This window comes from Anguilla anguilla, chromosome 11, assembly GCF_013347855.1.
Source record: "Anguilla anguilla isolate fAngAng1 chromosome 11, fAngAng1.pri, whole genome shotgun sequence".
NCBI classification, from domain to species: Eukaryota; Metazoa; Chordata; class Actinopteri; order Anguilliformes; family Anguillidae; genus Anguilla; species Anguilla anguilla.
Window position 1 is genome coordinate 40,448,302 of NC_049211.1, and position 27,928 is coordinate 40,476,229.

At 43.9% G+C, this 27,928-nt stretch overlaps 1 protein-coding gene and 15 non-coding genes across 20 annotated transcripts in view; all 16 read right to left on the reverse strand.

Moving 5' to 3' along the window:
- Positions 1-4,282, reverse strand: part of mical1 (microtubule associated monooxygenase, calponin and LIM domain containing 1) — a 39,756-nt gene extending 35,474 nt beyond the window's left edge. For all 5 annotated transcript variants that reach the window (XM_035383403.1, XM_035383407.1, XM_035383405.1 and 2 more), the window contains exons 1-2: positions 4,067-4,282; positions 3,037-3,127 (exon numbers count right to left, since the gene is read on the reverse strand). The gene's annotated coding sequence lies outside the window, so the exon portion shown is untranslated. The remainder of the gene's footprint in view (positions 1-3,036; positions 3,128-4,066) is intronic.
- Positions 4,283-11,613: 7,331 nt separating this feature from the next.
- trnal-cag lies at positions 11,614-11,695 on the reverse strand. Its single transcript has one exon. It is a non-coding gene; the product is annotated as a tRNA-Leu (tRNA).
- A 78-nt stretch (positions 11,696-11,773) lies between these two features.
- trnas-aga lies at positions 11,774-11,855 on the reverse strand. The gene has a single exon. It is a non-coding gene; the product is annotated as a tRNA-Ser (tRNA).
- A 1,866-nt stretch (positions 11,856-13,721) lies between these two features.
- Positions 13,722-13,804, reverse strand: trnal-cag. Its single transcript has one exon. It is a non-coding gene; the product is annotated as a tRNA-Leu (tRNA).
- Positions 13,805-13,882: 78 nt separating this feature from the next.
- trnas-uga lies at positions 13,883-13,964 on the reverse strand. Its single transcript has one exon. It is a non-coding gene; the product is annotated as a tRNA-Ser (tRNA).
- Positions 13,965-15,761: 1,797 nt separating this feature from the next.
- Positions 15,762-15,844, reverse strand: trnal-cag. Its single transcript has one exon. It is a non-coding gene; the product is annotated as a tRNA-Leu (tRNA).
- A 78-nt stretch (positions 15,845-15,922) lies between these two features.
- trnas-uga lies at positions 15,923-16,004 on the reverse strand. The gene has a single exon. It is a non-coding gene; the product is annotated as a tRNA-Ser (tRNA).
- A 1,866-nt stretch (positions 16,005-17,870) lies between these two features.
- Positions 17,871-17,953, reverse strand: trnal-cag. Its single transcript has one exon. It is a non-coding gene; the product is annotated as a tRNA-Leu (tRNA).
- Positions 17,954-18,031: 78 nt separating this feature from the next.
- trnas-aga lies at positions 18,032-18,113 on the reverse strand. Its single transcript has one exon. It is a non-coding gene; the product is annotated as a tRNA-Ser (tRNA).
- Positions 18,114-19,980: 1,867 nt separating this feature from the next.
- On the reverse strand, positions 19,981-20,063 carry trnal-cag. Its single transcript has one exon. It is a non-coding gene; the product is annotated as a tRNA-Leu (tRNA).
- Positions 20,064-20,141: 78 nt separating this feature from the next.
- Positions 20,142-20,223, reverse strand: trnas-aga. Its single transcript has one exon. It is a non-coding gene; the product is annotated as a tRNA-Ser (tRNA).
- A 1,866-nt stretch (positions 20,224-22,089) lies between these two features.
- trnal-cag lies at positions 22,090-22,172 on the reverse strand. Its single transcript has one exon. It is a non-coding gene; the product is annotated as a tRNA-Leu (tRNA).
- A 78-nt stretch (positions 22,173-22,250) lies between these two features.
- trnas-aga lies at positions 22,251-22,332 on the reverse strand. Its single transcript has one exon. It is a non-coding gene; the product is annotated as a tRNA-Ser (tRNA).
- A 1,866-nt stretch (positions 22,333-24,198) lies between these two features.
- On the reverse strand, positions 24,199-24,281 carry trnal-cag. Its single transcript has one exon. It is a non-coding gene; the product is annotated as a tRNA-Leu (tRNA).
- Positions 24,282-24,359: 78 nt separating this feature from the next.
- On the reverse strand, positions 24,360-24,441 carry trnas-uga. The gene has a single exon. It is a non-coding gene; the product is annotated as a tRNA-Ser (tRNA).
- Positions 24,442-26,307: 1,866 nt separating this feature from the next.
- trnal-cag lies at positions 26,308-26,390 on the reverse strand. The gene has a single exon. It is a non-coding gene; the product is annotated as a tRNA-Leu (tRNA).
- Positions 26,391-27,928: the final 1,538 nt, after the last annotated feature.

Consider the following 27,928-nt stretch of genomic DNA (forward strand, 5'->3'; position numbering starts at 1 on the left):
AGAAAGTAATCAAACAGCAAATTGTTTACAACGTGTGCATGTTTTCTGCTGTTGTTGCCAGTTAGCCTATATTGGAAATGTGAATGCATTCTGTTGCTTCGGATGTCAAGACATGAAAGCGAATGTTCGCATAAAAACATAATGAATGTGTTTGAGAGGATATATAAAACAGTTACAATCTGACTATTGGCCTGTTATATCCTATTTGTTTGCTTGACAGCGGTAAAATATGCCCAAACGGCTGCAGAAGAATATTTCAATTCCATGTGATTAAATCGATAAAAATCAATAAATACAAAAGTAACCATATATAGTCATTGTTGGTAACCCGTTGTATATAAGTGGAATAAACCCCTCCGGGCTGTCCCGGTTATTAGAAAATAATGTAGGCTACTTCGGTGGTAGTATGGGGTTACAGAAGAAATCATGACAGATGGACCGACGACAACGCCGCTTTTTCATATGTCAGTGGGCTAATTTGCCTAATCTTCGCGGGACTTTAGACCCCGGTGGAAACGCAGACAACCATTGGCTGAAGGAACCTTTTAGTTCCTGGTAAAGTAGTTCCTGGGACTGAAAGTTCCGGGTAATTTTGGTGGAAACGCGGCTTTAGTCTAGTTCTGGAGGCCACGGTGTGTTCAGGGTTAACTCAAGCCCTGGAGGACCCCAGCATATGCAGGTGCAACTCCAGTCCTGGAGGGCCACAGTGTCTGCTGGTTTTTGTGCTTTTCGTTCAAACAGCAACCAATTTAGGTCACAGAAACAAGGTGTGTGGACTCTAGCCAATTAATGAATATGTTAAGTCCTATATTTAAAGGCATGCTATACAGGATCTTTACCTTAATTAAAATAACCATGTTCAGTCATATCTATGATGCACTGGCAGTCCCTGAAAAAAAACTAAAAATGCTAGGCCATGTGTGATACCGCTTACTTGCCTATTCTTGAATACATAAGTTGAGTACACTTGATGAAAAAGGTGTTAAGTAGACTTTTCTCTAAATGTAGTGCACATAAAATCAGAGGATGATATACTTATTCCTGGGGTTTCGCTAAGTATATTCAGGAGCACACATTTCAGGAAGTAAACCATACTTTTTAGAAGGTCCCTGAGAGAGGAAGAGGCGGAGTCTTTTTACTACAAGGGCACATCTTACGGAACTTCCGCAGTAACACAGGAAAATAGTACGGAGGATATTTTCCACAGACTGCCCTTCGCATAATAAAGAAATACACAATAAATAGTTGCCAGTAAAGTTTTGCAGACAGTACAAATTGAGTACACAGTAGTTGGGATGCTGTTTTGGACACAGCCCTAGTCTAGTCTTTTGGTCAAGCAATGAGCCCTAGAAGGCACGGATCCATAATCTGGTAGGTAAAAATAAGCAGGCCACTGTCTGTCTTCAAGCCACTCCCACAGCCACACCCATGGCCACTCCCCCTAGTGACACTCCCAGCCACTCCCATAACCACAGCCACCCCCCCAGCCACTCCCACAGCCACACCCATAGTCACACCCCCAGCCACACCCATGGCCACTCCCCCTAGTGACACCCCCAGCCACTCCCATAACCACACCCACTCCCATAACCACAGCCACACACCCCAGCCACTCCCATAACCACAGCCACACCCCCAGCCACTCCCATAACCACACCCATAATCACACCCATGGCCACTCCCCCTAGTGACACCCCCAGCCACTCCCATAACCACACCCACTCCCATAACCACAGCCACACCCCCCAGCCACTCCCATAACCACAGCCATACCCCAGCCACTCCCATAACCACACCCATAATCACACCCATGGCCACTCCCCCTAGTGACACCCCCAGCCACTCCCCCTAGTGACACCCCCAGCCACTCCCATAACCACACCCACTCCCATAACCACAGCCACACACCCCAGCCACTCCCATAACCACAGCCACACCCCCAGCCACTCCCATAACCACACCCATAATCACACCCATGGCCACTCCCCCTAGTGACACCCCCAGCCACTCCCATAACCACAACCACTCCCCCAGCCACTCCCATAGCCACACCCACTCCCATAACCACAGCCACACCCACAGCCACTCCCACACCCACAGCCACTCCCCCAAGCCACACCTCCAGCTATTCCCACACCTCTGCTCCACAGTGCTTTTGGACCTCCTGAGTTAGTTCTGTGGTCCTCCAGCTCACAAGGTCACCTAACAGACTGCATCTCAGCAGTCAGTCACCACCACAGAACCCAGAATGATGCCACTGTATTCAAGACCAAGATTGGTATAATTTCCTTGAAGAGAGAAAGTTTACAACATGAATTTATTACATGTCTTCAAGGAAGTATTAAAGTACTTTTGGTAACTCAAACCATACCAGAATTTTGATTTTTTGAATTTTCAAATGCAATCCCATACAGATTTAGAACAGAACGTAATCCTTTATATAATAAAATTTGGGGACATGAATGTGAATTACCACTCTAGCACACGTTTCTGTTCATTCTAATAAAATGAAGCATCTTTTCTTGGTTTTTGATCACATTTGAGTGTTGTTATGTCACCCTACACAACAGACATCCTGAACGGTGTAAATTTCAGCCTGAGAGAGCTTCACAGCTCGCTGCAACACAAGCTCACGGATGCCAGTTGAACGGGGAAGTTTTGACAGTTTGGAGTGCGAAAAACACAAAAGCAGCTCCGCGCACGCAACCCCGCTGACAGTAATTCAAAGCGACAAGCTTGGTTAACGCGTCTTCACGCCGCAGCCGCCCGCAGATCCTGCCTACTTCAAACTGCCAGGTTTACCGTTCGGTGGAAAACAAACAGTAAACAGAGAAACAGAGACTCTGTAAAACTCCTGTGATGAGCTGGGAGAGGACAGGCTAAACACAGAACGAACCCGGTAAAAGTGCGTACTGCAGTGTTCGCTGGGTGCTGGGCTAAGTGCCACTCCTTAGATTCTGGAGTAGCCTACGCAGAGAGGAGGGAGGGAAAGGAGATGAAAGAGGGCAGCGCTGATCGCGGGGCTAACTGACTCACCTTTTCACACCGTTCCCACCGTGGACCATAAATCCTGTCTCCACGATGCCCACTGAAACAGAGGACTCAAGCGTGTAGCATCCAGTCCACTCTGTGAAGAGACAGAGAGGTTTATGGGTGATCTGACAGTGAGTTAAGGGGAAGGGCTATTAGCAAGCAGCGTGGGGAACGAAAGTATACAGACAGACAAGGGGAATACACAGTGTTTATATGTACGAGAGAGAAAGATCAACATCCCCGTGTGATCAGTCCAAGGATTATGGATATCAGTTCAAAGCAAGATATAATATACTTTATGCCACTACGTTCCTATCATGTAGTTCTGTCCACGTACCGTCATCCTGCCATTTCTAAGTCTAAGTCAGATCTGGCTTCAACATCAACGAGATTAAACACGATAGACCCCTCACAAAGACAAAAGGAGTAGCGGGTTGTGTATAAAATATTTTGAAGCGTATAGTTTGTTTCACTAGACGGTTAGCTTTTCCAGTGGTTGGGTAACACTGTAGAAATAACCCTTTTTTCCCCTTAACATTGTTAGAACATGTGTTCTATTTACTTTGGCTATACAGCTAAAGCCCAGACAAGTTCATAAGCAGGACTGAAGGAAGATGCCAGGAGACGATAACCTCCGTTCAACTACAAGTTGACAAGATTCGTGAACATCTCTGTTCAAGCTACGGTACATGCGTGCTCGGCAGTAGTCATATAGTCCACTAAAACACGGTTGTGTGTCGTCATCTCTCCTCCACAGATGGACAAGAGATCAAGCCAATAAGTTTAATGGAGCTATTGACCATAAAATAATTTTCAATGCGAATCTAAGACTGAAATGATCGGAGAGTTGTAAAATTAAGATGTCACTTGTAGCCGATTTGTCTCGTCTATAGGTGTAATAAAGCAGATATCACATTTATCTTTTAAATCAGCAAAATATAAAGCAGATAAACATTTCCTGGTTTTTCAATCAGTAAAGCAAAAAAAAAAAATGTAGCACAGTTCGTATCAATATACCAGATCAATAGCATACCTGCTACGACTCACGCGGGTGTCTCTTCAGCGTCTCCAATAAGGAGTAGGCTACATCTGCTCAGGTCTGCAGTTTTATATTTAAAAATATATAACTTCGGGCGACAAAATTCAAGCGTTATGGATCTGATCGGTTGTTCGCAAAACGGATCACGTGTGTCTACCTGACACCTCTTAGCGCAGGCGTGAGCCCACACAAGCGCACATGCATTTTGGCAGTTCTGTACTTTCTGAGCGATGACGGCTGTGGTGTGGTTGTGAAAACACCTTGATCTGCTGTTGAAAGAAACGAAACTCCTTAAACATCTGCAAATTGGTGCCTTATCAAGAGTTGCTCAATCAGCAAAGGCGAAAAAGAAACTGCTTTGACATACTGTTCCGGTTAAAATGCATCATGTTGTATGATCACTTTTTAGTTGTTTGTCGAAAATAAAGCTGCGTTCATTATCGACAAACAACTAAAAAGTGATCATACAACAGCCTGTTGTAAGGAAATTGTGGATTATGTGAAGTATGTTTAAATGGTTGTGTTACGTTATTATTTACGCTTGGGTTGTCTTGTCTTTTGGTGCGTGCTAACACACAGCTAAAGTGATAAATGCGTGTATGTAGGCTACACACACGCGCTGCGCGTATGAGGCTACACACGCACTATACACACTTTTATTTATTTTTTTACATTTTAACCTTAAGGTAAAAATGTGTTTATTTTGAACCGGACGCTGCCTTTAAACCAGCTGGAGTTCCGACGCCTGACAGATTTGGATATTGTTGACTGGTGTATCCTGTTCTCGTCTCCAAGCACACTGTACTGATCGATTACCACTGTTGACAGACGTCACGTTACACACACTTCCCCCCCCCCCCCCCCCCCCCACCCCCCCCCCCAGGCAGTATTTGTCTGTAATAGTTGCCGTTTATGTTTGCCTTATGACCTGTGGCTCGATACTTTAACCAAATACCACGGAAATGTTGGACATTCCAAGTCCTTCACCCGCAGTTTACTGCCAAAACACGCACGCGCACACATATACAGGTGTCACGCACGCATTAAATTAATTTGTAAAATGTATCAACAGCTGAATTAGTAAAGAGTGATAATCTGTTATGGTCCTGACGCACTGTTGATCAATTTATCATAGAAACAATCTGAGGCTTGTCCCAGCATGCAAGAGTAAGATGAAATCGAGGAACATTCTGACTCAGTAGCGATGCCTGCTCACATCACAGACAGTGACACATATCCACAAGATTCCACAGGAAAAGGTGAGCAGCAGCCAACTGTCTGATGCGTCACCTTGGGGAGTCAGCGCCAAAATGGATTAGGGAGTGTTGGGCTGGGAGATATTGTTCTATGAGATGATTCTAAAAGGAGTTTAGCAAGCAGGAGCAAGCACAGCTGAAGGTAACTACATCGGACCATGCCCCATGACACGAAAAGACTTTTAGAAGGATACAACCGCGTGCCAACAGTGAAGGGTCCTGGAGGTTCTGTAACGGCGCGACGTGCTTTTCCTGGTCTGGGTGGATTCGTACCCGTAGAAGAGGCCGATGGCACTGGCTACGTGCTGGTACTGCATGATCATAGTCACCCCACGCTAAAGCATTTTCTTCCAACAGACAGGAGTGTATTTCAAGCTTACAAATCCCCCCTCCCCCCTGTGCAGGACTATTCGTACAATAGTCTGAGGAGAGCAATAAAGATTGCGTTTGTTACGGCCCTTTTAGTCACCAGATCTGCACCTGATCGAGCGTCCATGGCAGTGGTGCCCAATCACGTGCTGTGCAGGGCCGAGAGTATGCAGGTTTTCATTTTAACCAATCACCACCCCTGCTGATTTCACTAATGAGTTCCATTTTTAACCAATCAATACACCTGCTGATTTCACTAATTAGTTCCCTCCCCTCTGGTTAAAGGTGTGTTAATTAATGAAATCGGCAGGTCTAGTGATTGGTTGGAAATGAAAGCTTGCATACTCTTGTCCATCCACTGCACATGATCGGGCACCATTGATTTATGGGATATTCTTGAATTCCATCAACTAAGCATGAGATGCCTGAATGTCCTTTGCAACCGTGGTGTATTCACCCTGCATAATTCCAGGTGCTGGTGCACTCTGCCCTGATCCCGGAGAGCCAAGGGGTCAATTGCAGCATGCTTCGCTGGAATTTAAACATCAGGTTTGGACCTCTAGACCATAGAACTTAATTACAACTAGAACAACTACTCAAATCTGTGAAATAAGAATTAGCTGTCCTAGTTGTAATGCAGTTCTGTGGTCTAGAGGTCTAGGCCTGGGGTGTAAACTCCAGCTAAGCACACTGCAGTTGACCCATAGTGTCTGCAGGGTATCCTCTTCACCTTCATCAACAAGCACTTCACACCCAGGAAGCCAGGTGTGGTGAGTTACGTGAGTTGAGTAAACCAGGTGAGGTGAGTTAACCAGGCATGGTGAGTTAACCAGGTGAGGTGAGCTAATGAGGTGAGGTAAGTTAACTAGGTGAGGTGAGTTAACCAGTTGAGGTGAGTTAACCAGGTGATTTAACCAGGTGAGGTGAGCTAACCAGGTGAGGTAAGTTAACTAGATGAGGTGAGTTAACCAGGTGTGACGAGTTAACCAGGTGAGGTAAGATAACCACATTGACTCTGATCTGTAGGCAGGGCCCTACCTACCACCCAGGTCAAGTCCTCTGTACATGTCCATTTCCAAAGCCTGTATTTAATTTCATTCTTTAGTGTGAACATCAATTGCAATTAATTTAGGAGAGGAATTAATGGTCTTTAATATTTTTTCTAATTTAAACCTAATCTAGAGTCATACATACAGCATTTACACCCTAAAAGCATCCACAATTAAACAACTAAATTAAAGAGAAAAAAGAGCATAATCGATGTAACACCTCCATCCCCACCCCACCCCACCCCACCCCACCCGAGTTTCTTGACCATGGTATTTTTTAGGTGTTGGTTACACCCCTGTGTGTAGCAATATTATATGGCTTATTTTACCACTGGGCTCCCCGTCCACAGTAACATGCAAACACAAGAGACGGTAAAGACAAGGAGAGCAGAAAAAGGCAACTACATATTTTGCATAACAAATCCATTGGTCAAATGGGGATTTACAGGTATGTGCCTGATGCAAATTTATTTTTACTGATGATGTGTACCTAACGATTCACACCATATGAATGTTTGACATTTTGATCTAATGACAATAATATTCCTCATTGATACCCATCTGGATGCTTGCATGAAAGGCTGTCTAAGAGTGATTTGTTCTTCCTACACAGGAAGTTCAAGGGAACTAACAATTCCTGATTTATGAAATATAAAGCTAATGACTAATGGCAGACCAAAGGACAACATTTACTTCAGAATGACCATCCATCTTAAAGAGGAGTAGAAGTCAATGTTGCAACAGAGTGCTAAGAGGAAACAAGTTTCAGTCAACTGCTGTAACAGGAATTTACATCACTTTATTTCCTCTGGCTGGAATTTAGTATGGAATTAAAACTATAGGGGGTAAAATTATTTTATTTATGCACTGGATGCCAAGTTTGTATTTAATGTTTCGTGAAAAAAAAATGTTGTTAATAAATGTATTAACGCTACAGCTGTAATCTCTCTGGTTGACTGTCCGGCGCTGACCAAGAATCCTGGGGACACACTGCCCCCATGTGGCCGCTTTGTATAATTTTCATTAAAATGCTTTGAAGCGCACATCTTGGTTTGGTTTAAACTTTGACCAGAGATAATTCCGTTCCGAAGGCAAGAATAGACCTAACAATAGTTTGTGTGAGTGATATTGGTATTATGGTATAATATTGGTATTAACATGATGTATATTTTTTGCGAATAATTTTTGACAATTATGCTGGATCTCATTATATATTCATGCACTCATTACAGCCAATTACAACTTGGCTGGAGACAGTACAGAGCAAGAGCTTGACGAGAAAATGAGGAGAAAACCAGGGCTATATGGGTACATAAAGGTGCATCTGAAATGCATAAATAACCATATCCACACACTTATTTCAGTATATAAATACCTTACATATTATTATGTCAAACACTACTAGCCAAAATGTCGCTACATCTTCCAACATCATTGTCCATGACAGGTGCAACAATGAGAAAATTAAATATAGTGATTGATTGAATATGAGAGGCATGCATCTGCTCCGAGAATTTACTTTAGTATAGCACCATAGACTGCTCAGCCATCCTGAGGTAACCATGCTATAACAAGGACTCGTGTTTGAAATAGTACAATGCAGCACTGAACTCCTGAGGTCATGCTGTCCAAAAAACCTCATCCTCCCAGAAGGTTGCAATACAGACGTACACCACCTCTCCCAGCAGGGGTCGCTGCACGCACTGATAGGCCTTTCGGCTGCGGCTAATGTGAAAAGGGCGTTCGGCTGACCTCAGTGTCACACAACCACACCCAGATTGAGAGAGCGTCACCACCGCATAGCTCGGGAGCAAATGAAACATTGCTACATGTCAGTATGTTGACACCAGGAGGAAAATCAGGAGCAGATCGCAAGTCTAACTACAGTCCAGGAGAACTACAACTACCAGGATAGTCTGGAAGATTATCTCAGTTGGCAAGGGGTAACTTGTGAAAGGAAGGCACGTATTGAAAAGGATTTGAACCTACACAGGGAAACCCCATTGGATTTTTATTCCATCAGCTTAATACAGGACTGCCTAACCCTGATTCTGGAGATCTACTGTCAAGGAGGTTTTCGTTTCAACCCTAATTTGGCACACCTCACTCCACTATTTGGGAACTCAATGAGGTCTCTAGCTGTTGCATGAGGTGTGCCTTGTTGTAAGTGTTGGAGAGAAAACCTACGGGACGGTAGACCTCCAGAAACAGGCTTGGACAGCCCTGCCTTAATCAAGTGGCCACCACTAAAGATATCAAAGCTGCTGCTGCCTGGTCAATTACCTGCCTGTAACCCTCCACATGTGATGTCCAGAAATGGAACTGTAATCATTACCTGAGGGAAAAGGCTCACTTGGACACAACAGACACAGAGTCCATCACCTTAAACCCAGTAGAGTTCGAGAGACCCCAATGGTTGTCTGGTTCATCATCATTACCATTTTGACTTGACTACCTGCCTGTAAACCTCCACTTGTGATGGAAAAGTTATTCTTCACAAACACGTCCAGAATTGGAACTGTAATCAATACCTGAAGGAACAGTTTCGCCTGTATTGTCAGACTGGGATCACAACCCCTGCTAACAGAGAAGACTTGGACCTGAAAGCTGCATGAGAATTAATTGGAGCTGTAATTTCAATTTTCACCAGGTTTTCGCTTCGCTTCTCAGACAATGGCTCAGAAGGAGAGCTGTAGCCCGTACCCAATGGAATCGGTTCTGTATTAGCAGGGCAAGCAGTTTGCCTCCACCATGTGACCTGCATGTATTTAAACTTAAATTTCAGTGATTATCAACAAGTGGTCCTCATAAAACACTCCTTTGGGGCAGTTTAGTGACTGTTCATACGATAAAGTTTCAAAAGGAGACATTTATAAGGAAACAGTTGATCTAATGTAGTGCAAGTCAGGACTAAAAGGGAACTTGGATTGACTTTTAAATGCTTTGAATAGCATCTCTTTAAGCCAGTGGTCAAGCCTCCTGGTCCTGGGTAAAAGCATGTGATTACACGGTTAACTCAGGTCACCTGCTATCTTGGGTCTCAATTGGTTGTTGACAAGCACATCAAGAAACAACCTGTATTCACTCCCTGAGGGAAAAGCCTCACCTGTGTGGTCAGACTGGGCTTCCAATGCCAATCTACAGGAAACGCTACAACCTGAATGGAAAGTATGATCCAGTTGAGCCCTAGACTTCAGAGGTAAGTAGCACGTCTTTATTTCTGCCGTGGTCGATTGCCGTAGTCTCTACCCAACGAAAACGTATCCGTATTTGAAAACCAAAAGGATCTGCAGTTAATCGGGTAAAACACTTGGACAGGACTACCTGTCTTTAAAACTCCCATGCGGTGGTGTAAATTTACCTGCACAAACACGTCCCGAAAAAAAGTGGTAATCGCTACCTGAGGGAAAGGGCTCACCTTGTATTTTCAGAATGGGATTGCAACCCCAGCCTACAGGAAATGCTTCTCTCTGAATGCCGAGCAAGATCCAGTTGAGCCATCGTCTCAGTTAGTCCTAGGCAACGCCACCATTTCTCTTATTACAGCAAAGAAGAGCCATGGTCTGCATCCAAAGGAAATGGTTCTCTATTAGCATCAGAAGTGGGATTAAAACCTTAGGACTCCAAGAGACCGTGACGTGAACACAGGCCATTCTCACTGGAAGACTGGCATTTCCTTGAAATAATTTCTACAGAATACTGAGGGAGGCCACACATATCAATCATATGGACAGCTCATTACCCCAAATGGTCAGGATTCAAGCCTTCCCGTGGATATCTCAGGGAATTTTCGAGAGACCCCAATGGATTTCTAGTTCATCGCCTTCATAACCACTTGGACAAAACTGCCACTTTGACACAATGGATACAGAGCCCCTCACCTTAAACACAGTAGGTTTCTAGAGAGCCACAGGGTTTGCTGGATTTCATTGTTACTCAGAACTTGCGCAGCACTATAACTGATCAGTTAAATTAGTAGAGTAACCGGTTAAGTCAGGTCACCTGCTATCTTGGGTCTCAATTGGTTGTTGATCTCGAGGAAAAATAAAAAGCAGCATACTCTGTGGATGTCCAGGACCAGGATGGAGTATCGCTTATGTAAAAAGAAAAACGCATCCATATGAAGGAGGGGTGTCCACTCTAACCCGAAAATGGCCAGCAAGGGCGTTGGGTCTTTGTTTAACCCAGCACTATGACACCTGATTCTACTTGAGGTCTTGATTGAAGACCATGTTTAGTTATGTATTTGAGTCAAGAGTTAAGTTTTTTATTGAACTTTTTATTGAGGTAGTTTGCACATTCGCTAAGATGTCGCGGCAATGTTGCTTACCTCGGCTCTGCTACAGAAGCAGCTTTGTGGGAAAAGTATCAATGAAAACATCATCAAGCACGAAAGACTACAGAGAGTTTGCACAGGCATAAAAGAATGAAAATTACTTTCAATAGTTTTAATGTTTAATCAAATCTCAAAAGTCTTAAATTTACTCTTGAAATCAATATTTTTCCATGAAATATTTGTCTTTCTGCTCTGTAAGAAATGTTTGCTTCATAATTTTGACACAAATGTTTGTCAAGGGTATGATGTTTTCTTTGAGAATTTTTGCACACATCTGATTCCACGCATAGCGAAGTTTCTGCGACATCTTCCCAATGGGCAAACTACCTCCCTGCTGCGTCAGACAAAGCATCTACATTGGCAATATGTCACTGCAGCGTAAGGGTAGTGTCAGAAGTGGGATTATGAGCCATGCCACACAGCGATGGCTTGGATTTGATAGCCTTTAATCTTAATATCAACAGTTCTGTACTAATGAGCGTCGGTGAGAAGGAGTTCCATCTGTTCCCAATGGAAAAGGTTGCAATTTCCTGTCAGAAGTGGGATTCGAACCCCACCTCCAGAGGAGACTGCGACCTGAACGCAGCGCCTTAGACCGCTCGGCCATCCTGACTGGATAAACAGGCGTTCGTTGACGCCATTTCCGCAGATGTTTGTGGAAGGCAATCAAGTATAAAAATGAAATAATTCACGTAATCGACAGGATTTGAACCTGTGCGGGGAGACCCCAATGGATTTCTAGTCCATCGCCTTAACCACTCGGCCACGATTACCCACAATGCTCAGCACCGCTGGAGTAGTCAGAAACGTATTCTTGACAAGCACATCAAGAAACAACCTGTATTCACTCGCTGAGGGAAAAGCCTCACCTGTGTGGTCAGACTGGGCTTCCAATGCCACTCTACAGGAAACGCTACAACCTGAATGGAAAGCATGATCCAGTTGAGCCCTAGACTTTAGAGGTAAGTAGCACGTCTTTATTTCTGCCGTGGTCGAATGCCGTAGTCTCTACCCAACGAAAACGAATCCGTATTTGAAAACCAAAAGGATCTGCAGTTAATCGGGTAAAACACTTGGACAGGACTACCTGTCTTTAAAACTCCCATGCGGTGGTGGAAAAGTTATCCTGCACAAACACGTCCCGAAAAAAAGCGGTAATCGCTACCTGAGGGAAAGGGCTCACCTGTATTTTCAGAATGGGATTGCAACCCCAGCCTACAGGAAATGCTTGTCTCTGAATGCCGAGCAAGATCCAGTTGAGCCATCGTCTCAGTTAGTCCTAGGCAACGCCACCATTTCTCTTATTACAGCAAAGAAGAGCCATGGTCTGCATCCAAAGGAAATGGTTCTCTATTAGCATCACAAGTGGGATTAAAACCTTAGGACTCCAAGAGACCGTGACGTGAACACAGGCCATTCTCACTGGAAGAGTGGCATTTCCTTGAAATAATTTCTACAGAATACTGAGGGAGGCCACACATATCAATCATATGGACAGCTCATTACCCCAAATGGTCAGGATTCAAGCCTTCCCGTGGATATCTCAGGGAATTTTCGAGAGACCCCAATGGATTTCTAGTTCATCGCCTTCATAACCACTTGGACAAAACTTCCACTTTGACACAATGGATACAGAGCCCATCACCTTAAACACAGTAGGTTTCTAGAGAGCCACAGGGTTTGCTGGATTTCATTGTTACTCAGAACTTGTGCAGCACTATAACTGATCAGTTAAATTAGTAGAGTAACCGGTTAACTCAGGTCACCTGCTATCTTGGGTCTCAATTGGTTGTTGATCTCGAGGAAAAATAAAACGCAGCATACTCTGTGGATGTCCAGGACCAGGATGGAGTATCGCTTACGTAAAAAGAAGAACGCATCCATATGAAGGAGGGGTGCCCAATCTAACCCGAAAATGGCCAGCAAGGGCGTTGGGTCTTTGTTTAACCCAGCACTATGACACCTGATTCTACTTGAGGTCTTGATTGAAGACCATGTTTAGTTATGTATTTGAGTCAAGAGTTAAGTTTTTTATTGAACTTTTTATTGAGGTAGTTTGCACATTCGCTAAGATGTCGCGGCAATGTTGCTTACCTCGGCTCTGCTACAGAAGCAGCTTTGTGGGAAAAGTATCAATGAAAACATCATCAAGCACGAAAGACTACAGAGAGTTTGCACAGGCATAAAAGAATGAAAATTACTTTCAATAGTTTCAATGTTTAATCAAAACTCAAAAGTCTTAAATTTACTCTTGAAATCAATATTTTTCCATGAAATATTTGTCTTTCTGATCTGTAAGAAATGTTTGCTTCATAATTTTGACATGAATGTTTGTCAAGGGTATGATGTTTTCTTTGAGAATTTTTGCACACATCTGATTCCACGCATAGCGAAGTTTCTGCGACATCTTCCCAATGGGCAAACTACCTCCCTGCTGCGTCAGACAAAGCATCTACATTGGCAATATGTCACTGCAGCGTAAGGGTAGTGTCAGAAGCGGGATTATGAGCCATGCCACACAGCGATGGCTTTGATTTGATAGCTTTTAATCCTTTAATCTTAATATCAACAGTTCTGTACTAATGAGCGTCGGTGAGAAGGAGTTCCATCTGTTCCCAATGGAAAAGGTTGCAATATCCTGTCAGAAGTGGGATTCGAACCCACGCCTCCAGAGGAGACTGCGACCTGAACGCAGCGCCTTAGACCGCTCGGCCATCCTGACTGGATAAACAGGCGTTCGTTGACGCCATTTCCGCAGATGTTTGTGGAAGGCAATCAAGTATAAAAATGAAATAATTCACGTAATCGACAGGATTTGAACCTGTGCGGGGAGACCCCAATGGATTTCAAGTCCATCGCCTTAACCACTCGGCCACGATTACCCACAATGCTCAGCACCGCTGGAGTAGTCAGAAACGTATTCTTGACAAGCACATCAAGAAACAACCTGTATTCACTCGCTGACGGAAAAGCCTCACCTGTGTGGTCAGACTGGGCTTCCAATGCCACTCCACAGGAAACGCTACAACCTGAATGGAAAGCATGATCCAGTTGAGCCCTAGACTTTAGAGGTAAGTAGCACGTCTTTATTTCTGCCGTGGTCGAATGCCGTAGTCTCTACCCAACGAAAACGAATCCGTATTTGAAAACCAAAAGGATCTGCAGTTAATCGGGTAAAACACTTGGACAGGACTACCTGTCTTTAAAACTCCCATGCGGAGGTGGAAAAGTTATCCTGCACAAACACGTCCCGAAAAAAAGCGGTAATCGCTACCTGAGGGAAAGGGCTCACCTTGTATTTTCAGAATGGGACTGCAACCCCAGCCTACAGGAAATGCTTCTCTCTGAATGCCGAGCAAGATCCAGTTGAGCCATCGTCTCAGTTAGTCCTAGGCAACGCCACCATTTCTCTTATTGCAGCTAAGAAGAGCCATGGTCTGCATCCAAAGGAAATGGTTCTCTTTTAGCATCAGAAGTGGGATTAAAACCTTAGGACTCCAAGAGACCGTGATGTGAACACAGGCCATTCTCACTGGAAGACTGGCATTTCCTTGAAATAATTTCTACAGAATACTGAGGGAGGCCACACATATCAATCATATGGACAGCTCATTACCCCAAATGGTCAGGATTCAAGCCTTCCCGTGGATATCTCAGGGAATTTTCGAGAGACCCCAATGGATTTCTAGTTCATCGCCTTCATAACCACTTGGACAAAACTTCCACTTTGACACAATGGATACAGAGCCCATCACCTTAAACACAGTAGGTTTCTAGAGAGCCACAGGGTTTGCTGGATTTCATTGTTACTCAGAACTTGTGCAGCACTATAACTGATCAGTTAAATTAGTAGAGTAACCGGTTAACTCAGGTCACCTGCTATCTTGGGTCTCAATTGGTTGTTGATCTCGAGGAAAAATAAAAAGCAGCATACTCTGTGGATGTCCAGGACCAGGATGGAGTATCGCTTACGTAAAAAGAAAAACGCATCCATATGAAGGAGGGGTGTCCACTCTAACCCGAAAATGGCCAGCAAGGGCGTTGGGTCTTTGTTTAACCCAGCACTATGACACCTGATTCTACTTGAGGTCTTGATTGAAGACCATGTTTAGTTATGTATTTGAGTCAAGAGTTAAGTTTTTTATTGAACTTTTTATTGAGGTAGTTTGCACATTCGCTAAGATGTCGCGGCAATGTTGCTTACCTCGGCTCTGCTACAGAAGCAGCTTTGTGAAAATTACTTTCAATAGTTTTAATGTTTAATCAAATCTGAAAAGTCTTAAATTTACTCTTGAAATCAATATTTTTCCATGAAATATTTGTCTTTCTGCTCTGTAAGAAATGTTTGCTTCATAATTTTGACACAAATGTTTGTCAAGGGTATGATGTTTTCTTTGAGAATTTTTGCACACATCTGATTCCACGCATAGCGAAGTTTCTGCGACATCTTCCCAATGGGCAAACTACCCCCCTGCTGCGTCAGACAAAGCATCTACATTGGCAATATGTCACTGCAGCGTAAGGGTAGTGTCAGAAGTGGGATTATGAGCCATGCCACACAGCGATGGCTTGGATTTGATAGCTTTTAATCCTTTAATCTTAATATCAACAGTTCTGTACTAATGAGCGTCGGTGAGAAGGAGTTCCATCTGTTCCCAATGGAAAAGGTTGCAATTTCCTGTCAGAAGTGGGATTCGAACCCACGCCTCCAGAGGAGACTGCGACCTGAACGCAGCGCCTTAGACCGCTCGGCCATCCTGACTGGATAAACAGGCGTTCGTTGACGCCATTTCCGCAGATGTTTGTGGAAGGCAATCAAGTATAAAAATGAAATAATTCACGTAATCGACAGGATTTGAACCTGTGCGGGGGGACCCCAATGGATTTCAAGTCCATCGCCTTAACCACTCGGCCACGATTACCCACAATGCTCAGCACCGCTGGAGTAGTCAGAAACGTATTCTTGACAAGCACATCAAGAAACAACCTGTATTCACTCGCTGAGGGAAAAGCCTCACCTGTGTGGTCAGACTGGGCTTCCAATGCCACTCCACAGGAAACGCTACAACCTGAATGGAAAGCATGATCCAGTTGAGCCCTAGACTTTAGAGGTAAGTAGCACGTCTTTATTTCTGCCGTGGTCGAATGCCGTAGTCTCTACCCAACGAAAACGAATCCGTATTTGAAAACCAAAAGGATCTGCAGTTAATCGGGTAAAACACTTGGACAGGACTACCTGTCTTTAAAACTCCCATGCGGTGGTGGAAAAGTTATCCTGCACAAACACGTCCCGAAAAAAAGCAGTAATCGCTACCTGAGGGAAAGGGCTCACCTTGTATTTTCAGAATGGGACTGCAACCCCAGCCTACAGGAAATGCTTCTCTCTGAATGCCGAGCAAGATCCAGTTGAGCCATCGTCTCAGTTAGTCCTAGGCAACGCCACCATTTCTCTTATTGCAGCTAAGAAGAGCCATGGTCTGCATCCAAAGGAAATGGTTCTCTTTTAGCATCAGAAGTGGGATTAAAACCTTAGGACTCCAAGAGACCGTGACGTGAACACAGGCCATTCTCACTGGAAGACTGGCATTTCCTTGAAATAATTTCTACAGAATACTGAGGGAGGCCACACATATCAATCATATGGACAGCTCATTACCCCAAATGGTCAGGATTCAAGCCTTCCCGTGGATATCTCAGGGAATTTTCGAGAGACCCCAATGGATTTCTAGTTCATCGCCTTCATAACCACTTGGACAAAACTGCCACTTTGACACAATGGATACAGAGCCCCTCACCTTAAACACAGTAGGTTTCTAGAGAGCCACAGGGTTTGCTGGATTTCATTGTTACTCAGAACTTGCGCAGCACTATAACTGATCAGTTAAATTAGTAGAGTAACCGGTTAACTCAGGTCACCTGCTATCTTGGGTCTCAATTGGTTGTTGATCTCGAGGAAAAATAAAAAGCAGCATACTCTGTGGATGTCCAGGACCAGGATGGAGTATCGCTTACGTAAAAAGAAAAACGCATCCATATGAAGGAGGGGTGTCCACTCTAACCCGAAAATGGCCAGCAAGGGCGTTGGGTCTTTGTTTAACCCAGCACTATGACACCTGATTCTACTTGAGGTCTTGATTGAAGACCATGTTTAGTTATGTATTTGAGTCAAGAGTTAAGTTTTTTATTCAACTTTTTATTGAGGTAGTTTGCACATTCGCTAAGATGTCGCGGCAATGTTGCTTACCTCGGCTCTGCTACAGAAGCAGCTTTGTGGGAAAAGTATCAATGAAAACATCATCAAGCACGAAAGACTACAGAGAGTTTGCACAGGCATAAAAGAATGAAAATTACTTTCAATAGTTTTAATGTTTACTCAAATCTCAAAAGTCTTAATTTTCTCTTGAAATCAATATTTTTCCATGAAATATTTGTCTTTCTGCTCTGTAAGAAATGTTTGCTTCATAATTTTGACATGAATGTTTGTCAAGGGTATGATGTTTTCTTTGAGAATTTTTGCACACATCTGATTCCACGCATAGCGAAGTTTCTGCGACATCTTCCCAATGGGCAAACTACCTCCCTGCTGCGTCAGACAAAGCATCTACATTGGCAATATGTCACTGCAGCGTAAGGGTAGTGTCAGAAGCGGGATTATGAGCCATGCCACACAGCGATGGCTTTGATTTGATAGCTTTTAATCCTTTAATCTTAATATCAACAGTTCTGTACTAATGAGCGTCGGTGAGAAGGAGTTCCATCTGTTCCCAATGGAAAAGGTTGCAATATCCTGTCAGAAGTGGGATTCGAACCCACGCCTCCAGAGGAGACTGCGACCTGAACGCAGCGCCTTAGACCGCTCGGCCATCCTGACTGGATAAACAGGCGTTCGTTGACGCCATTTCCGCAGATGTTTGTGGAAGGCAATCAAGTATAAAAATGAAATAATTCACGTAATCGACAGGATTTGAACCTGTGCGGGGAGACCCCAATGGATTTCTAGTCCATCGCCTTAACCACTCGGCCACGATTACCCACAATGCTCAGCACCGCTGGAGTAGTCAGAAACGTATTCTTGACAAGCACATCAAGAAACAACCTGTATTCACTCCCTGAGGGAAAAGCCTCACCTGTGTGGTCAGACTGGGCTTCCAATGCCACTCCACAGGAAACGCTACAACCTGAATGGAAAGCATGATCCAGTTGAGCCCTAGACTTTAGAGGTAAGTAGCACGTCTTTATTTCTGCCGTGGTCGAATGCCGTAGTCTCTACCCAACGAAAACGAATCCGTATTTGAAAACCAAAAGGATCTGCAGTTAATCGGGTAAAACACTTGGACAGGACTACCTGTCTTTAAAACTCCCATGCGGTGGTGGAAAAGTTATCCTGCACAAACACGTCCCGAAAAAAAGCGGTAATCGCTACCTGAGGGAAAGGGCTCACCTTGTATTTTCAGAATGGGACTGCAACCCCAGCCTACAGGAAATGCTTCTCTCTGAATGCCGAGCAAGATCCAGTTGAGCCATCGTCTCAGTTAGTCCTAGGCAACGCCACCATTTCTCTTATTGCAGCTAAGAAGAGCCATGGTCTGCATCCAAAGGAAATGGTTCTCTTTTAGCATCAGAAGTGGGATTAAAACCTTAGGACTCCAAGAGACCGTGACGTGAACACAGGCCATTCTCACTGGAAGACTGGCATTTCCTTGAAATAATTTCTACAGAATACTGAGGGAGGCCACACATATCAATCATATGGACAGCTCATTACCCCAAATGGTCAGGATTCAAGCCTTCCCGTGGATATCTCAGGGAATTTTCGAGAGACCCCAATGGATTTCTAGTTCATCGCCTTCATAACCACTTGGACAAAACTTCCACTTTGACACAATGGATACAGAGCCCCTCACCTTAAACACAGTAGGTTTCTAGAGAGCCACAGGGTTTGCTGGATTTCATTGTTACTCAGAACTTGCGCAGCACTATAACTGATCAGTTAAATTAGTAGAGTAACCGGTTAACTCAGGTCACCTGCTATCTTGGGTCTCAATTGGTTGTTGATCTCGAGGAAAAATAAAAAGCAGCATACTCTGTGGATGTCCAGGACCAGGATGGAGTATCGCTTACGTAAAAAGAAGAACGCATCCATATGAAGGAGGGGTGCCCAATCTAACCCGACAATGGCCAGCAAGGGCGTTGGGTCTTTGTTTAACCCAGCACTATGACACCTGATTCTACTTGAGGTCTTGATTGAAGACCATGTTTAGTTATGTATTTGAGTCAAGAGTTAAGTTTTTTATTGAACTTTTTATTGAGGTAGTTTGCACATTCGCTAAGATGTCGCGGCAATGTTGCTTACCTCGGCTCTGCTACAGAAGCAGCTTTGTGGGAAAAGTATCAATGAAAACATCATCAAGCACGAAAGACTACAGAGAGTTTGCACAGGCATAAAAGAATGAAAATTACTTTCAATAGTTTTAATGTTTAATCAAATCTCAAAAGTCTTAAATTTACTCTTGAAATCAATATTTTTCCATGAAATATTTGTCTTTCTGCTCTGTAAGAAATGTTTGCTTCATAATTTTGACACAAATGTTTGTCAAGGGTATGATGTTTTCTTTGAGAATTTTTGCACACATCTGATTCCACGCATAGCGAAGTTTCTGCGACATCTTCCCAATGGGCAAACTACCTCCCTGCTGCGTCAGACAAAGCATCTACATTGGCAATATGTCACTGCAGCGTAAGGGTAGTGTCAGAAGTGGGATTATGAGCCATGCCACACAGCGATGGCTTGGATTTGATAGCTTTTAATCCTTTAATCTTAATATCAACAGTTCTGTACTAATGAGCGTCGGTGAGAAGGAGTTCCATCTGTTCCCAATGGAAAAGGTTGCAATTTCCTGTCAGAAGTGGGATTCGAACCCACGCCTCCAGAGGAGACTGCGACCTGAACGCAGCGCCTTAGACCGCTCGGCCATCCTGACTGGATAAACAGGCGTTCGTTGACGCCATTTCCGCAGATGTTTGTGGAAGGCAATCAAGTATAAAAATGAAATAATTCACGTAATCGACAGGATTTGAACCTGTGCGGGGAGACCCCAATGGATTTCTAGTCCATCGCCTTAACCACTCGGCCACGATTACCCACAAAACTCAGCACCGCTGGAGTAGTCAGAAACGTATTCTTGACGAGCACATCAAGCAACAACCTGTATTCACTCCCTGAGGGAAAAGCCTCATCTGTGTGGTCAGACTGGGCTTCCAATGCCACTCTACAGGAAACGCTACAACCTGAATGGAAAGCATGATCCAGTTGAGCCCTAGACTTTAGAGGTAAGTAGCACGTCTTTATTTCTGCCGTGGTCGAATGCCGTAGTCTCTACCCAACGAAAACGAATCCGTATTTGAAAACCAAAAGGATCTGCAGTTAATCGGGTAAAACACTTGGACAGGACTACCTGTCTTTAAAACTCCCATGCGGTGGTGGAAAAGTTATCCTGCACAAACACGTCCCGAAAAAAAGCGGTAATCGCTACCTGAGGGAAAGGGCTCACCTGTATTTTCAGAATGGGATTGCAACCCCAGCCTACAGGAAATGCTTGTCTCTGAATGCCGAGCAAGATCCAGTTGAGCCATCGTCTCAGTTAGTCCTAGGCAACGCCACCATTTCTCTTATTACAGCAAAGAAGAGCCATGGTCTGCATCCAAAGGAAATGGTTCTCTATTAGCATCACAAGTGGGATTAAAACCTTAGGACTCCAAGAGACCGTGACGTGAACACAGGCCATTCTCACTGGAAGAGTGGCATTTCCTTGAAATAATTTCTACAGAATACTGAGGGAGGCCACACATATCAATCATATGGACAGCTCATTACCCCAAATGGTCAGGATTCAAGCCTTCCCGTGGATATCTCAGGGAATTTTCGAGAGACCCCAATGGATTTCTAGTTCATCGCCTTCATAACCACTTGGACAAAACTTCCACTTTGACACAATGGATACAGAGCCCATCACCTTAAACACAGTAGGTTTCTAGAGAGCCACAGGGTTTGCTGGATTTCATTGTTACTCAGAACTTGCGCAGCACTATAACTGATCAGTTAAATTAGTAGAGTAACCGGTTAACTCAGGTCACCTGCTATCTTGGGTCTCAATTGGTTGTTGATCTCGAGGAAAAATAAAAAGCAGCATACTCTGTGGATGTCCAGGACCAGGATGGAGTATCGCTTACGTAAAAAGAAAAACGCATCCATATGAAGGAGGGGTGTCCACTCTAACCCGAAAATGGCCAGCAAGGGCGTTGGGTCTTTGTTTAACCCAGCACTATGACACCTGATTCTACTTGAGGTCTTGATTGAAGACCATGTTTAGTTATGTATTTGAGTCAAGAGTTAAGTTTTTTATTCAACTTTTTATTGAGGTAGTTTGCACATTCGCTAAGATGTCGCGGCAATGTTGCTTACCTCGGCTCTGCTACAGAAGCAGCTTTGTGGGAAAAGTATCAATGAAAACATCATCAAGCACGAAAGACTACAGAGAGTTTGCACAGGCATAAAAGAATGAAAATTACTTTCAATAGTTTTAATGTTTACTCAAATCTCAAAAGTCTTAATTTACTCTTGAAATCAATATTTTTCCATGAAATATTTGTCTTTCTGCTCTGTAAGAAATGTTTGCTTCATAATTTTGACATGAATGTTTGTCCAGGGTATGATGTTTTCTTTGAGAATTTTTGCACACATCTGATTCCACGCATAGCGAAGTTTCTGCGACATCTTCCCAATGGGCAAACTACCTCCCTGCTGCGTCAGACAAAGCATCTACATTGGCAATATGTCACTGCAGCGTAAGGGTAGTGTCAGAAGCTGGGATTATGAGCCATGCCACACAGCGATGGCTTGGATTTGATAGCTTTTAATCCTTTAATCTTAATATCAACAGTTCTGTACTAATGAGCGTCGGTGAGAAGGAGTTCCATCTGTTCCCAATGGAAAAGGTTGCAATTTCCTGTCAGAAGTGGGATTCGAACCCACGCCTCCAGAGGAGACTGCGACCTGAACGCAGCGCCTTAGACCGCTCGGCCATCCTGACTGGATAAACAGGCGTTCGTTGACGCCATTTCCGCAGATGTTTGTGGAAGGCAATCAAGTATAAAAATGAAATAATTCACGTAATCGACAGGATTTGAACCTGTGCGGGGAGACCCCAATGGATTTCTAGTCCATCGCCTTAACCACTCGGCCACGATTACCCACAATGCTCAGCACCGCTGGAGTAGTCAGAAACGTATTCTTGACAAGCACATCAAGAAACAACCTGTATTCACTCCCTGAGGGAAAAGCCTCACCTGTGTGGTCAGACTGGGCTTCCAATGCCACTCCACAGGAAACGCTACAACCTGAATGGAAAGCATGATCCAGTTGAGCCCTAGACTTTAGAGGTAAGTAGCACGTCTTTATTTCTGCCGTGGTCGAATGCCGTAGTCTCTACCCAACGAAAACGAATCCGTATTTGAAAACCAAAAGGATCTGCAGTTAATCGGGTAAAACACTTGGACAGGACTACCTGTCTTTAAAACTCCCATGCGGTGGTGGAAAAGTTATCCTGCACAAACACGTCCCGAAAAAAAGCGGTAATCGCTACCTGAGGGAAAGGGCTCACCTTGTATTTTCAGAATGGGACTGCAACCCCAGCCTACAGGAAATGCTTCTCTCTGAATGCCGAGCAAGATCCAGTTGAGCCATCGTCTCAGTTAGTCCTAGGCAACGCCACCATTTCTCTTATTACAGCAAAGAAGAGCCATGGTCTGCATCCAAAGGAAATGGTTCTCTATTAGCATCAGAAGTGGGATTAAAACCTTAGGACTCCAAGAGACCGTGACGTGAACACAGGCCATTCTCACTGGAAGACTGGCATTTCCTTGAAATAATTTCTACAGAATACTGAGGGAGGCCACACATATCAATCATATGGACAGCTCATTACCCCAAATGGTCAGGATTCAAGCCTTCCCGTGGATATCTCAGGGAATTTTCGAGAGACCCCAATGGATTTCTAGTTCATCGCCTTCATAACCACTTGGACAAAACTGCCACTTTGACACAATGGATACAGAGCCCATCACCTTAAACACAGTAGGTTTCTAGAGAGCCACAGGGTTTGCTGGATTTCATTGTTACTCAGAACTTGCGCAGCACTATAACTGATCAGTTAAATTAGTAGAGTAACCGGTTAACTCAGGTCACCTGCTATCTTGGGTCTCAATTGGTTGTTGATCTCGAGGAAAAATAAAAAGCAGCATACTCTGTGGATGTCCAGGACCAGGATGGAGTATCGCTTACGTAAAAAGAAAAACGCATCCATATGAAGGAGGGGTGTCCACTCTAACCCGAAAATGGCCAGCAAGGGCGTTGGGTCTTTGTTTAACCCAGCACTATGACACCTGATTCTACTTGAGGTCTTGATTGAAGACCATGTTTAGTTATGTATTTGAGTCAAGAGTTAAGTTTTTTATTGAACTTTTTATTGAGGTAGTTTGCACATTCGCTAAGATGTCGCGGCAATGTTGCTTACCTCGGCTCTGCTACAGAAGCAGCTTTGTGGGAAAAGTATCAATGAAAACATCATCAAGCACGAAAGACTACAGAGAGTTTGCACAGGCATAAAAGAATGAAAATTACTTTCAATAGTTTTAATGTTTACTCAAATCTCAAAAGTCTTAATTTTCTCTTGAAATCAATATTTTTCCATGAAATATTTGTCTTTCTGCTCTGTAAGAAATGTTTGCTTCATAATTTTGACATGAATGTTTGTCCAGGGTATGATGTTTTCTTTGAGAATTTTTGCACACATCTGATTCCACGCATAGCGAAGTTTCTGCGACATCTTCCCAATGGGCAAACTACCCCCCTGCTGCGTCAGACAAAGCATCTACATTGGCAATATGTCACTGCAGCGTAAGGGTAGTGTCAGAAGTGGGATTATGAGCCATGCCACACAGCGATGGCTTGGATTTGATAGCCTTTAATCCTTTAATCTTAATATCAACAGTTCTGTACTAATGAGCGTCGGTGAGAAGGAGTTCCATCTGTTCCCAATGGAAAAGGTTGCAATATCCTGTCAGAAGTGGGATTCGAACCCACGCCTCCAGAGGAGACTGCGACCTGAACGCAGCGCCTTAGACCGCTCGGCCATCCTGACTGGATAAACAGGCGTTCGTTGACGCCATTTCCGCAGATGTTTGTGGAAGGCAATCAAGTATAAAAATGAAATAATTCACGTAATCGACAGGATTTGAACCTGTGCGGGGGGACCCCAATGGATTTCAAGTCCATCGCCTTAACCACTCGGCCACGATTACCCACAAAACTCAGCACCGCTGGAGTAGTCAGAAACGTATTCTTGACGAGCACATCAAGCAACAACCTGTATTCACTCCCTGAGGGAAAAGCCTCACCTGTGTGGTCAGACTGGGCTTCCAATGCCACTCCACAGGAAACGCTACAACCTGAATGGAAAGCATGATCCAGTTGAGCCCTAGACTTTAGAGGTAAGTAGCACGTCTTTATTTCCGCCGTGGTCGAATGCCGTAGTCTCTACCCAACGAAAACGAATCCGTATTTGAAAACCAAAAGGATCTGCAGTTAATCGGGTAAAACACTTGGACAGGACTACCTGTCTTTAAAACTCCCATGCGGAGGTGGAAAAGTTATCCTGCACAAACACGTCCCGAAAAAAAGCGGTAATCGCTACCTGAGGGAAAGGGCTCACCTTGTATTTTCAGAATGGGACTGCAACCCCAGCCTACAGGAAATGCTTCTCTCTGAATGCCGAGCAAGATCCAGTTGAGCCATCGTCTCAGTTAGTCCTAGGCAACGCCACCATTTCTCTTATTGCAGCTAAGAAGAGCCATGGTCTGCATCCAAAGGAAATGGTTCTCTATTAGCATCAGAAGTGGGATTAAAACCTTAGGACTCCAAGAGACCGTGACGTGAACACAGGCCATTCTCACTGGAAGACTGGCATTTCCTTGAAATAATTTCTACAGAATACTGAGGGAGGCCACACATATCAATCATATGGACAGCTCATTACCCCAAATGGTCAGGATTCAAGCCTTCCCGTGGATATCTCAGGGAATTTTCGAGAGACCCCAATGGATTTCTAGTTCATCGCCTTCATAACCACTTGGACAAAACTGCCACTTTGACACAATGGATACAGAGCCCCTCACCTTAAACACAGTAGGTTTCTAGAGAGCCACAGGGTTTGCTGGATTTCATTGTTACTCAGAACTTGCGCAGCACTATAACTGATCAGTTAAATTAGTAGAGTAACCGGTTAACTCAGGTCACCTGCTATCTTGGGTCTCAATTGGTTGTTGATCTCGAGGAAAAATAAAAAGCAGCATACTCTGTGGATGTCCAGGACCAGGATGGAGTATCGCTTACGTAAAAAGAAAAACGCATCCATATGAAGGAGGGGTGTCCACTCTAACCCGAAAATGGCCAGCAAGGGCGTTGGGTCTTTGTTTAACCCAGCACTATGACACCTGATTCTACTTGAGGTCTTGATTGAAGACCATGTTTAGTTATGTATTTGAGTCAAGAGTTAAGTTTTTTATTCAACTTTTTATTGAGGTAGTTTGCACATTCGCTAAGATGTCGCGGCAATGTTGCTTACCTCGGCTCTGCTACAGAAGCAGCTTTGTGGGAAAAGTATCAATGAAAACATCATCAAGCACGAAAGACTACAGAGAGTTTGCACAGGCATAAAAGAATGAAAATTACTTTCAATAGTTTTAATGTTTACTCAAATCTCAAAAGTCTTAATTTTCTCTTGAAATCAATATTTTTCCATGAAATATTTGTCTTTCTGCTCTGTAAGAAATGTTTGCTTCATAATTTTGACATGAATGTTTGTCCAGGGTATGATGTTTTCTTTGAGAATTTTTGCACACATCTGATTCCACGCATAGCGAAGTTTCTGCGACATCTTCCCAATGGGCAAACTACCTCCCTGCTGCGTCAGACAAAGCATCTACATTGGCAATATGTCACTGCAGCGTAAGGGTAGTGTCAGAAGTGGGATTATGAGCCATGCCACACAGCGATGGCTTGGATTTGATAGCTTTTAATCCTTTAATCTTAATATCAACAGTTCTGTACTAATGAGCGTCGGTGAGAAGGAGTTCCATCTGTTCCCAATGGAAAAGGTTGCAATTTCCTGTCAGAAGTGGGATTCGAACCCACGCCTCCAGAGGAGACTGCGACCTGAACGCAGCGCCTTAGACCGCTCGGCCATCCTGACTGGATAAACAGGCGTTCGTTGACGCCATTTCTGCAGATGTTTGTGGAAGGCAATCAAGTATAAAAATGAACCTGTGCGGGGAGACCCCAATGGATTTCTAGTCCATTTCTAGTCCATCGCCTCAACCACTCGGCCATGATTACCCACAACACTTAGCTCCGCTGGAGTAGTCAGAAATGTATTCTTGACAAGCACATAAAGAAACAAACTGTATTCACTCCCTGAGGGAGAAGGCTCACTTGTGTGGTCAGTCTGGGCTTCCAATGCCACTCTACAGAAAACGCATCACCCTGAATGCAAAGCGTGATCCAGTTGAGCCCTATAGTTTAGAGGTAAGTAGCACGTCTTTATTTCTGAATATGGCTCCGAACGAATGCCACAGCCTCTACCCCACAAAAACAAATCCATATTTGAGAACCCAGTGGATCTGTCATTCATCGGCTAAAGCAATAGGACAGGACTTCCTTGCTATATAAGAGGGTATCGTGATCTCTCGCTGGTGTCAGCCATAAATACCATGCTAGAATTCAAAGGAAGCGCAACAGAACTGCTCATAGAGGAGACTTACTCCTGAATTGAGGAGCAAAATGAATTTGAGCCGTGTCTTCAATCATCGCCGGGTTTCCGCTTTGTTTTTCCGAGAGTGGCTCAGACGGTGTGGCACAGTCTTTACTCAACGCATTCGGTTCCTATTAGTTTCAGGATCGGGATCACTTGGGCCCTAATGCTGCTCGCGAGCCAGCCTCACCATAATTTCAATAAGCACCTCACCGTGGAGACGGTCCCACACTACTGGAATTCAACATACACGTCTGATTTTCCAATTAACAAAAATAACTAAATCAGCAATAACTTTCAGCAATCACCATCTGAATGAAAATCCTCAGCTTTATTGTCCTCAAAAGAGAAGGTTTGGACCTGAGGGCAGCATAATATTCAACTGAGCTGTAATTTCAATTAGCAACAGGTCGCCACTCTTTTTTGATTATAGAAATATAACAGTACTATAATTACATTAATATAAAAAGCTTTCTTCCTAGTAGTCATGTTAATGTTTCATTGCCATGTGTTTCTTTCCATGAAAGTATTGCCAAATAATTTCATTAATCTAGGTAAGTAGCAGATCTGTTGCAAATATGTTTTTATTTAAATTATTGCATCGTTCGCATTATATCCATCCTTTTCTTATCTCCCAAGTAACTGCAAATGTAGTGCTCTTTTAAAAACATCATAGATCTTCATATGTATAGCAGGGCAATTAGAAAGACACATGCTCATTTTTCACACAGCTATTTGAACTGAAATGGCCTGTTTATGCAGCCTGAGCTACTGTCTGTCACCGACCTTTTAGCCAGAGTAAGCAAAACTGGCCAGAGCTTCTGCTATTCATCACCATTACGCAAGCTGATACACCGCGTGGTACTGACTAGAGACAGTGTCACCTTTATCTGTGTTAAATCTTGGGCCTGACCATGTAAATTCAGACTGAGTCAATCTGAGATGTCGCCCTCAAAAGTATTTCAAAAGTAAATCCTTCC